Below are 12,973 nucleotides of genomic sequence, written 5' to 3' on the forward strand. Positions count from 1 at the left end.
ATTAGAATTGAAGCTACTATATTTTTTGTCAACTTAAGTCACGCTATTTGCATGTGATACACATTGAAGGGTAAATTGGTAATTTTTCATAACGAAATAGTGTATGAAGTTAACTTTGGAGGGTAAATTAGACGTTAGATTCACAACCTATATAAAATGTTAAGGGCTTCTAGGTGAGAAAATGATGGTATTACACTATAATGTATGTCAAGTGACTTAAGTTAACAAAAAATTGGATAAAATAACTTTGAATATAATAGTAGGGATGAAATTAGCAATCTTTAATGAATTTAGGGACTTATTTTACCGAAAATTAATTAAAGGACCTAATTTTCACTGAAGTGGTAATTCAAGGACTAAATCAATACTTTACCCTAAAAAAAAAATTAGAAAATGATGTTGATGAAACCCGTGGGTTCTTGAAACTTGTCATTTACTTTAAAGATGTTGATTCATAATAAATAATAAAATTATAAAATTGAATTAGTAAATAATAAAATATTGTGATCTAATAAAGGGATGAGAAAATTGTAGCAATTGTCTCTCAACTATAACCCAATTAGGGCAATGGTCCCTCAACTAAAAATTTATGACAATTGGTCTCTTAACTCATCAAAACGTGTACCTATGGTCCTTTTCGTCAACTCTGTTAAAACTTCCGTCAAAATGAGTCGCACGCCAAGCACGTGAGGTCATAATCAAGGAGAAAATATGGGAAACTAAATGGAAATATTGTACAAATGGTCCCTTAACTTTAACCCAATTGGAGAAATGGTTCATCAACTTTAACCCAATTGGAGCATAAGTTCCTTAACTTTAACCTAATTGTAGTAATGATTAAACTTTCAACATGACTCGTTTTAATGAAAGTTCTGACGTATTTGATGAAAATGACCATAGCTGCACGTTTTGAGGATTTAAGGGACTATTGGTCATGAATTTTTAGTTGAGTAATCATTACTTTGGATTAAAGTTGATGAACCTTGACTATAATTTCCTCTAAAGGGATTGATTTGACTAACGATAAAAAATAATAATTTTAGGGAAAAAACAACTTGTTTTTTTGGTCAAGTACTCTGGATTTCTAGGCGTCACTGTCACAGTATTTTAGCTGTACTCCCCAAAATTCAAATGTTATGTTCATTTTTCAATTACCTAACAGGAAAGGCTTTAGTTCTTTTGAAAGTTGTTGTCTTCATGTAGGGCAAATTTGCAACCGCATTTTAGCTATACTCCCCCAAATTCAAATGTTATGTTCTTTTTTCAATTACCTAGAAGGAAAGACATTAGTTCTTTTGAATGTTGTTGTCTTCATCTAGGGCAAATTTGCAAAATATGGCCCGTTGTAGACTTTGAAACGTTTTTTTTAAAAGGCCCCATGGCGCCGTTTAGACGCTAGGCGGCTGGCAACCTCCAAGGTTAATTCCTAGGCATTTAAAAAATAAGAAACAATGCCTAAAACTACCTAGGTGACGCTCACTTAGACAAAAAATAGATAACTTCTATTTGCATTTTAAAATAATTTTAAATATATATGTTTAAAATACTCGTTCGATTGAGTTAATTCAAGTTTTGGTACACCAAACACGAAATGTTGATAGTACTAAACAGCACGTGCATACGAAAACCAACATTCGGTGTTGCTTCATAGAGGGGTTTGGAACATTTGTATGGCTATGGTTGTTTGCCAATAAGAAACGGCACCTACACCTACCTAAACACTTGCCTAGGCACCTGTCTACACTGCTTAGATGACGACTCACTTAGACAAAAACTAGATAACTTCTATTTAGTTGAGTCAATCAAGTTTTGGCACGCCAAATACGAAATGTTGATAATACTAAACAACACGTATGTATGAAAACCGTGTTCGGTGTCACTTCATATTCTCCTGCTCCTCTAAATTAAATGCTCCGTTTGGTTTTCTAATTACCGCGTAGAAACAAAGGCATAAGTTCAATGGTGGCCCTCCTTAATTCAGAACATTTTCATGGTTATGGTTGTTTGCCAATTTTTCAGATTGCAGTGATGTTTGCCGCTAGCGTTTTCGAGCTTTAATGATTCATCGTTTGCAGGCTAATTAAAAGGAAGAAGACTGAAAAGAACTTCGGATTATGCATGCAATTAGTTGCTCTATATATACCTTTGAGAATTCCGAATGTAAAGAAATATATGTATGCATGCAACCAAACTGAGCGCGCCTCTCTTATATCCTTCACATGCACCTGTTTTGACAAGTTTACACGAAAGTGACACGTGGGTAACCCGTTTTAACATGTTTTGAAAAAAATTATTTTGATGACTTTACTTTTTTAAACTACTAAAAAACTTACTATACAATAACCATACTGTATATGTATATATTGTATATTACATATGTATTATTATTCTATATAAATTTTAAAAAAAGTTAATTTTTATTTATTTATTTTCATAGTATACTTTGGGCAAAGAGTGAGAGAGTGCTAATGTAGTATTTATGTTGGAAAATGAAGTAATATATCATTTATATAATATTGTATGATTGTTTTTATTTATTTTCATTATTATTTTTTGTATTCATAATTTGAATGATTTACAATGTTTGGTTTTTTATGCTTAGTTTATGTGAAGAGAGTGCTAATGTGGAAAGTCTTAATGAAAACATCGTCAATATAACTCTCGAAGACAATATATCAAGCCAATATTCCAATACCATTTCCCTTGGTGATTGATGAAAATTAAAGGGTTTTATTGTAAAAAACGTGTAAGGTTCCTCAACTTTGAAACGTAACTCCCTTCATTTTGCATATCCTGAAACATATGGTATTTTGTAGTAATATACTAATGTTTTTTCATTAGGCTATTATTTTGGGGTATATAATACTTGAAAGACAAATGTTTATTTCTTAATGTTTTGAAGTAATATTTACGTGACAATGTAGTATACATATTCTAATTTAGTATTATTATTTCCATTTTCATTATTTATTGATTTAAAAATTATTTCCATTTAATGATTCATCGTTTGCAGGCTAAAAGGAAGAAGACAGGAAAGAACTTCGGATTATGCATGCAATTAGTTGCTCTATATATACCTTTGAGAATTCCGAATGTAAAGAAACATATCTATATGCTAGACCAGCTTACTTTCTAACCCAATGGCTCATGGCTTTCTTCTTATCCTCTTATTCTCTCACATCATCTCTACAAATGTTCATGCATGCAACCAAACTGAGCGCGCCTCTCTTGTGTCCTTCACCTCCACCCTATCTTCTCTCCCTTTAAAGTGGACTTCAGTTAACTGTTGTTGTTGGGAGGGCATCACTTGTAATCAGGATGGTTTGGTCACCCATTTGCTCTTATCCTCCAAAGGTCTCAAAGGAGCTATTTCCCCCTCATCATCGTCACTAGGAAATCTCACACACCTCACCCACTTGAATCTCTCTCACAATTCACTTTCCGGATCACTTGAAATTGAATTCTTCTCGTCTTTGAATCGTCTTGAATCCTAGATTTAAGCTTTAATCTTCTTTCTAGAAAGCTACCTTTTTATCTACCATCCCACAATATCTAGACGTTGGATTTGTCTAGCAATCGCTTCCAGGGTGCAATTCCAACATCATTCTTTCAACAAGCTTGGAATTTAACTAGTTTCAACATCACCCACAATACCTTCTCAGGTTTGATCCCATCCTCTATATGCCTTCATTCTTCTCCCTTGATTAGGCTGTTGGATTTTTCCCACAATGAATTTAGTGGCAACATTTCTCCTGGACTCGGAGAGTGTTCAAAACTACAAATTTTTCGTGCTAGTAACAATAATCTCTCAGGGTTACTTCCGAAAGATATCTACAATGCCACCAAACTTGAAGAAATTGCATTCCCTTCCAATTCACTCCATGGAGCCATAAGTGAGAAAATTGTCAACCTCACCAACCTCGCAATCCTTGACCTCTCCTTTAATCAGTTGAGTGGCGTACTCCCTCTCCAATTTGGAAAGCTCTCCAATTTGAAACTCTTGGCTCTTGATTACAACCATTTTGAAGGTTCTTTGCCCCCATCGTTGATGAATTGCACGAACCTTGTAGAAATGCGTATGGGAGCCAACAACTTGGAAGGAGATATCTCCAAGCTCAATTTCTCGAAACTTAGTCACCTCAATAAACTTGACCTACGTAGAAACAACTTTACTGGTACATTTCCAACAAGCCTTTATTCATGTCAGTCCCTAAGAGCTATTTGTTTGGCTGACAATAATTTAGAGGGACAAATACAACCTGAAATTCTTTCATTAAAATCTTTGTCCTTTCTCTCACTAAGTGGCTTAACCAACATTACTGGGGCAATGAAAATATTAATGCATTGCAAAAGCCTTCAAACTCTCATCTTTTTGTATTCCTTCAAAGGCGAGGAAATGCCATTTGATGAAGGCATGGTTGGTTTCGGTGGTTTCCAAAATCTTCGATATTTGAGTTTTTCTTATTGTGATTTCACTGGTCAAATACCTTTATGGTTATCAAAACTCAAGAATGTAGAGATCTTGGGTTTGGTAGGTAGTAGAATTACAGGGCCAATTCCTAGATCGTTGGGGACTCTTCCCAAACTCTTATTCTTGAACTTGTCAGACAATCAAATTTCCGGTGAATTTCCAAAAGAACTTTGTGGACTACCAAGGTTGGTACATGAATCGACCAAAACTCAAGCAGACGATTATATTGACCTGCCTCTCTTCAACTTTGATGACAAAAATTACCTGCGAAGATTGTCCAACTTTCCACGAACAATAGACCTATCTCTCAATCACATTCATTGCAGAATACCTACTGAGATCGGCCAAATACACCTTGTCCAAACCTTGGATCTTAGTGGCAACTATTTTTTCGGCAACATTCCAGAACAAATATCCAACCTCAAAAATCTAGAAAATTTGCGCCTCTCCATGAATCATTTGTCTGGAAACATCCCGTTGTCATTGGCAAGCCTTAATTTCTTAAGATCCTTCAATGTCTCGTACAATAATCTCGAAGGACCACTCCCAACAAGCACTCAGCTCCAAAGTTTCGATGCTTCTGTGTTTGAGAGGAATTCAAAACTGTGTGGCCCTCCACTTCCAAATGAGTGTCTACCAATTAAGGGCATTGATGCAGATAGCAAGAACAACCAAGGTGTGGACAATGAGCATGATTTTCCATGGTTGTATATTTTTACAGCACTAGGTTTCATTGTAGGATTTTGGGGAGTGTGTGGTTCTTTAATTGTTAAGAAGACATGGAGATATGCATATTTTAAATTCTTTGACAATGTACAAGATAGGCTCTATTTCATGATTATAGTGCGTGTGAACATGATGAAAAGGAGGCTTAGAGGAGACTAGATTGTGCTTTTTATTGGTTTTCTTTTCATACCAAAGACTACGAGGATATGTATATTACCATTTGCTTTAGGTCTATGTCCCTTTTTTTTCCTTGTATTTTCTTTTATAAGAAAGGTAAGGCTTATGTCTCCCCTTATTTCCTATATTTTATTTTTATTGTTTTATGAGGGGTAATGTTTATCCCCCTTACTTGTCCCTTCTTTTTTTTTCTTGTATTTTCTTTTGCAAGAAGGGTAAGGTTTATGCCCCCCCCTCATTTCTTGTATTTTATTCTTATTTTGTTTTTCTTGTTTTGTGAGGGGTAATGTTTATTCCCCTTAATAATTAAATGTAACTATCCTTTTTCATATCAAAATATATTAAACTAAGAGTGCGCAATGTGGGATACACTCTTTTTACAATGCATGCAGTGTTAGAGCATTGATAAACGTGTAGAAATGTAAAGAATATTTACAAATGCAAATTTTTCGTGCTAGTAACAATAACCTCTCAGGGTTACTTCCGAAAGATATCTACAATGCCACCAAACTTGAAGAAATTGCATTTCCTTCCAATTCACTCCATGGTGCCATAAGTGAGAAAATCTTCAACCTCACCAACCTCGCAATCCTTGACCTCTCCTTTAATTAGTTGAGTGGCGTGCTCCCTCTCCATTTTGGAAAGCTCTCCAAATTGAAACTCTTGGCTCTTGATTACAACCATTTTGAAGGTTCTTTGCCCCCATGTGTCGTTGATGAATTGCACAAACCTTGTAGAAATACATATGGCAGCCAACAACTTGGAAGGAGATATCTCCATGCTCAATTTCTCGAAACTTAGTCACCTTAATAAACATGACCTATGTCGAAACAACATTACTGGTACATTTTCAACAAGCCTTTATTCATGTCAGTCCCTAAAAGTTATTCGTTTGGCTGCAAATAATTTAGAGGGACAAATACAACCTAAAATTCTTTCATTAAAATCTTTGTCCTTTCTCTCACTAAGTGGCTTAACCAACATTACTGGGGCAATGAAGATATTAATGCATTCTTTTTGTATTCGTTCAAAGGCGAGGAAATGCCAACTGATGAAGGCATGGTTGGTTTCGGTGGTTTCCAAAATCTTCGATATTTGAGTTTTTTTATTGTGATTTCACTGGTCAAATATCTTTATGGTTATCAAAACTCAAGACTGTAGAGATCTTGGGCTTGGTAGGTAGTAGAATTACAGGGCCAATTTCTAGATCGTTGGGGATTTTTCCCAAACTCTTATTCTTGAGCTTGGCAGACAATCAAATTTCCAGTGAATTTCCAATAGAATTTTGTGGACTACCAAGGTTGGTACATGAATCGACCACAACTCAAGCAGGCGATTATATTGACCTGCCTCTCTTCACCGTTGAAGGCATAAATTACCTGTGAAGATTGTCCAACTTTCCACAAACAATAAACCTATCTCTCATTCACATTCATTGCAAAACACCTACTGAGATCGGCCAAATACACCTTGTCCAAACCTTGGATCTTAGTGGCAACTACTTTTCTGACAACATTCCAGAACAAATATCCAACATAAAAAAATCTAAAGAATTTGTACCTCTCCACGAATCATTTGTCTGGAAACATCCTGTTGTCATTGGCAAGCCTTAATTTCTTAAAATCTATCAATGTCTCGTACAATAATCTCGAAGGACCAATCCCAACAAGCACTCAGCTCCAAAGTTTCAATGCTTCGGCGTTTGAGGGAAATTCAAAACTATGTGGCTCTCCATGTAACACCCCGCCCTCGAAATATATGTTTTCGGGAGTTAATTATAGTAGGCTCAACTTACCATCATAGTTAATTTATTTCCATTAATCACATTCCTCTAAGTCAATAATTAGAATTCTTACAATCTATCCATATTTTCTTAAATGTCAAAACATATCTTTAAATTAACATTTGAATTCACTATCATTAGTCATCATTCTCCAAATAATTTCCTTCATCCCACGTAATCCATAACCATTAATCATTTACCAAAACATACAATTTCACTTCCAATTTAGAACCATTTCCTTCTCTTAGATCAAAATTCCATCTAAATATTAATTCTCGGTTATTTAATCTCACTTGTTGTATGGCTGCATCTAACGTCTCGTTAGACTGCCTAGGTACCCTAAACAGGGATCAAGCCATTCGTAGTTCACATTTCTAAAATTTAAACCAAATCTGAATATATTCATTTAATCCAACATATACCACAATCGTATTAATATTCAAACCACAGCATTTAGGTCTCAAAAGCATAATTAGAATAACGAAATTCGCATAAAAACACAATGTCGGCTCCCTGGCCGTGCGCCTCCGCACCTGCCGCCCCGGCTCGCCGGAAATTCAACTATTCCTAAAAATTTCCAAAAATTATAGAAATAAAGATCTCAAATAGTAGAACAAACTTTATACTTGCGGCCAAATCCAATTTGGCTTGGAAAGGCTCTAATTTGCCTCGAACCCGTCGAAAACCCTATAAATGGGTGGCCTCAAACGTCACCTCTGGTGCTCCGCCGCCCCTACCATTGTTTGAGCATTGTTCCAGACCTCAAGGGGAGTCTAATGGTGGTGGAGATGGATGTAGTTTGCTTTAGATTTAGTTGATTCGAACACACACCCGCTGCACCCCACCGTGCAGTTTCTCCCGATTTAAAGTCCAAATCCCTATATTTTTGGGATGTGATAGGAAGAGGGAAGGTCGTGGAGGGGTTTCCAAGTGGTTGTTTGATGTAATTCACCGGAAAAAGGGGTGAAAACCCGTCGAAAATTATGTATGGGCGCAGATCGGGTCGGGTCACCAAGACCCAGGTCCCGATCCTCTGTTTCTCTTTTCTCTGCTTTCTCCTCCCGGTTCTCTCTCCCCATTGGTCAGCCTCCTCCAATTTCTTCCTTATTTTCCTCATTCCTATTCTTTTCTTTTAATCACAACCATCCATCATTTATTTTTCTCTTCAATCACAGCCACACATGTGGCATAATTTATGGCTCCAGATTTCTGGAACCTTCTAAATAGAAATAAAATTACCAAAATAGCCCTGATTTTAAACGCTAATAACTCTTTCGTTATAACTCCATTTCACGAACGGTTTGCGCCTACGCGTTGGTGAGATCGGGCTCTATTCAAAAATATAAATTGTGATCTCAAAAGGTCTACGGATTTTAAATAATTAATTCCCAAATTCCAAACTTCATAACTAGTTTAATTTAAGACTAAACTCAATAAATTAATATAAATTCTCGATTCTTTCCACATATTCCTGATGATGAATATGTAATTGATGTATTTAAAATTTTCAGGGTGTTACTTGATTAGAACAAGATTTTAGGTTGAGGCGTGTAATCCTTGTCCTTAAGAGTAAATTTCGCCCCTCTAAGACAATGTCTCGGTGTAGCAGGTTATGACACCCTACTAGGCGTGAAGGCGCGGTAGGGAGCCATGGAGACTTCTAACATTTGCATGTCGACAGCGCATCCAACTACAAAGGTTCAGGAGCAGACATGGTCCTTGTCACCCCAGGCGGTTCGATGCCCGAGCAGGTGATCTTTCTAGGTTTCAAAGCATCTAACAACGAAGCAGAGTACGAAGCCCCACTAGTAAGCCTTCGAATAACAAAAGACCTTCGAATAACAAAAGACTTGGCGGTGAAAAAGCTTTCAATTCATTCCGATTCCTAGCTAATCACCAGCCGGACTACTAGGGGCAAAGGCATGATGATCGTGGCAACCGACTACTTCACCAAATAGGTAGAAGCAGAGCCCATGACGACCACGATTCAGACGAATATAGAGCGCTTCATATGGAGGAACATCATTTACCGATTTGGCATCCCTTAATCCATCGTCACCGATAACGGCCCGCAATTCGTGGGCAAAGATTTGGCGAAGTTTTTCCAAAAATATGGCATCAAGCAGCACATGTCTACGCCAAGATATTCTCAAGGCAATAAGCGGGCCAAAGTATCCACCAAGATGATCCTCGACTGCCACAAGAAATCCCCCACCAGTAAGAAAAGAAAATGGCCAGACGAACTCTCTGGATGTCTATGGGCATATCGCACCACCAAAAGACGAGCAACCGAAAGGAGATGGCCACAAGCTTAAATCTGGCAGAGGAGAAGTGTGAGCAGACTATCACCCGCATCGCAGCTTACCAGCAGTAGTTCCTTTCCAGCTATAACAAAAAGGCCAAGATCCGGCAATTCTAGCCCAAAAATTTAGGCCTAAGAAAAGCCTTCATCATTGCCCACAAAGAAGGCTCCAAAAAGATGGATCTCATCTGGGAAGGTCCGTACAAGATCAGCAGAATAGGCAGCAAGAGTAATTACACCCTTGCCACCATGAAACGATAAAAAGATTGAAAAGTAGTGGAGCGCCTACAATCTGAAGAAGTACCATGTATGACCTCCCACTACATCAAAGCCCGAAGACTCAAGAAGCTCAACGGGCACCACCTCACAAGTCGAGGACTATCTAGTTGTTATGCAATTTCTACCTTACAACTAAGTTCTCGTTCGTTTCACTCGTTTTTCAATGAGGAATTTAGAAGTAATCACAACTTGGCTCGGCTGCATGCTTACAACAACTGATCACTCCGGCACTTCAAAAGAATACTGCGCTCTTCTTAGGGACCCATCGCAGGAATTGCGCCCCCCGATGGACCAACCATGCTCTCCAGTGCGAGAGGGTAAACTAATTGCTCTCCAATGCGAGAGGGTAAACCAATTCCCCGACACCCATATGGGTCAGCTCTCCAAGACGAGAGGATAAACTTTACACTCCGAATATCCAGACATGGATGAGCCTAGCTGCCCTAGTATAACTAGATGCACGATGGCTTGCGCCGGGATTCCTAGAATTAGCCACAATGGTCTTTTTCAAAGCTTAGCTAACTGAAGGATTTTGGGTCTCTTGGCCTAATTCGCGAGGAACCGGGCCCTAGAGACGGAGGTGGCACATTACGCACTACGCCCTATAGACGGCTGCCCTGGAACCCTAAAGTTGCTACCGAGTGCACTAAGGTAGCCTACGGATTCCAGAAGATTGCCTACGGCTTGCCCTTCGAGCAGTAAAGCCGCGCTAGACTTATACATCCGCACATTCTTGTGAAAGGTTAAACAAGCTAGCGCGCATATACGAAGTTTTATCCACTGCCGACATGCTTCGTAGTCAATAAGCTTCACCTCTGCCAAGCACGGAACAACCTACACCAAGTCCTAAAGTGTTGTGATACTTGTTACGCAACCTACGGAATTGAAGAAAGTCAAGGTTAACAGCCTAGTGGTTACGCGGACTTGTCTGCATCTGTAAGTAAGGCATCCGGCTGCCAACCCTATGGCTAACAACTTTGCAAAGTTCTACACCAACACCTACGGCTGCATAGGCTACGCGAGCTTGTTTGCTTATAAAAAAGTAGCATGCCTGCCACTGGTCTATCAAGTCTAAAGGTTAGGGCATGAACAAAAGAAGCGAAGATGAAGAAAAGCGAAGGAAAACATGTTTATAAACAACTAGCAAAGGCCGAAGGAGTTCAAGCAAAACAAGAGCTACAAGGAAAAACAAAGAAAATCCTAAAGGCTACCTAGAATACTACACTATAGTAGCTTGGACATCCCACAACGACTCGATCGCCACACCTTCAGCAGCCGTAATGCTCTTAGCAGCGACATCATCCGGCGTTTCACCCCCGGCTACCCCAGCCTGGGCACTAACTTCTCCAACTACTTCACCAATGGAAGCCTCAAAAGTAAAATAGTCTTCCGGAGAAATAGAGAAGGTCTCGAAACCCCGAGCCCAGCCTTTTCACCTTTCAGCTGCTCATCCTCCTCAAGTAGACCAACATGAATGTTCTGCAGCTCATCCACTTCCTTCTTTAGACTTTCGTTGATCTTCAGTACGCCTTGAAGTTCCAACACTTGGGGTTCAAGCCTATTGATGATTATCTTGAAGTGGATCACTTGGTTATAAGCAGCAATCAACTCTTCATCTTTTGCAGCAGAACGAAGCTCAAAAACGACATGCCTAAGATCTTGAATCTAAGGTATGTGACATCCGATCTCATTCTCTGCACTTTCATGCTTAACTTGGATCGCGTCAAGCCTAGTCTTCAAGTTAACGATCTTTTGGCGAGCGGTCTCAAGCTGCAAAGAAGTGGGGGCAAAAATATTAGACCCCTTCAAAGCAACGAGCTCAGAATCTACCATAGTATTTGCCATCTCCTTGGCAGCCTTGCTATATCTGCATCATAGCAAGCATAGCAGTCCTTCTATATCGGGTCGTATGCTTCGCAAACGAGCTTGGGCAAACAACCTTTCTGACACCATCAACAAACTTGGCACAAGCGTCCATGTTTTCAAGCAGATTTGGTTTCAAAAGCACATAGATCTCAGCAGCCTCCTCAGAAACAGGCTTAGTGGATTTCTCACAGCTGCCTACGTGAGCAGTCTCCTCATTCCCAGCAGGCGAATCAGTCTCAGCAGCATAAAGAATGGGCCTTGGCGCCACTTTAGCAGCAGAGTCCACCTTATCGCTCTTCATAATAGCAAGCCTCTCCAAAGGTGAATCAGACTTAGCTCCCAACAGACGTCTTGACATGGCAGGCGCCACATGCTCAGATCTAGCAGCCTCATTCTTCGTCCCCTTGGGAAAAGTCAAGTCAATCACAAGCTTGGAGGCAGTCGGCGAACCCGCGCGAGCAACCAAAGAATTCTTTGGTTTTTTCTCAGCCAGCATCTTTTGAGCAGGCAGGGAAGATCCCTTTTCCCACATTCACTTGCAGCAGGATCCACAATAGTGATTGGACGAGCCAATGCATGCGCCTTAATCCTATTCACCTCCTCTTTTGGGAGCAGCCCACATTTCTCCTGACGAAGAGAGTTAAAGTAGCCAACGCCATTCGTGGTACCTAGCAGGGGAGTTCAACCCAACATTCCAACAGCTCATGAGGCCCGCAACCTCTTCATTTCTCTCAATCACCGGCCTAGCTCACATTATGTCCAAAAGCCTAAAAGGACATGAGCCATGTGACTCGCCTAGTACTGCGCCCCAGCGCCACAATCCGCGGCCCCAGCCACACAAGCTGCCCTTGGTTCTAGCCAAGTCGAGCAGCTTAAAGCAGTGGTCCCTGCCACAATACCTCCTCGGCCCATACCGAGCCGACTCCTGGCCTATGCCAGCCGATGTGCCGTATCACCCCGACGGCTGCCTCGGGGTTGCACCATCCGAGAAGAAGACAAGGAAAATTAATTTTTTCTTACCTCAATGCGGCACGAAGAAGACGAAGAAAGCAACGAAAGGCGGTCCTTTGCACGAGCAAGATGTAGAAGATTGCTAGAGGAGGGGGAACAAATATCCTCTAAGCTATCTCTCTCTTGTAGGGTAGAATAAATCGCTCGCCAAAGTTGATTTAATAACCCACTTAAGGTGGACTTAAATAGGCTTTGAGAGAAATTTATTTCCCTTTCCTAGAAGGATCTAATTTCCTATTAAAGAGAGAATCCACATCAAAATAGGAAGCAGTCTTAAGTTTCCTAAAGCAAGAAGATCTCTACACCTGCTGCCCTTTCCTACGAGCAGCCCAACAGGTGTAGGGGCATTTGTGGAGCC

Source organism: Malus domestica, chromosome 03 (assembly GCF_042453785.1).
Source record: "Malus domestica chromosome 03, GDT2T_hap1".
Lineage (NCBI taxonomy): Eukaryota > Viridiplantae > Streptophyta > Magnoliopsida > Rosales > Rosaceae > Malus > Malus domestica.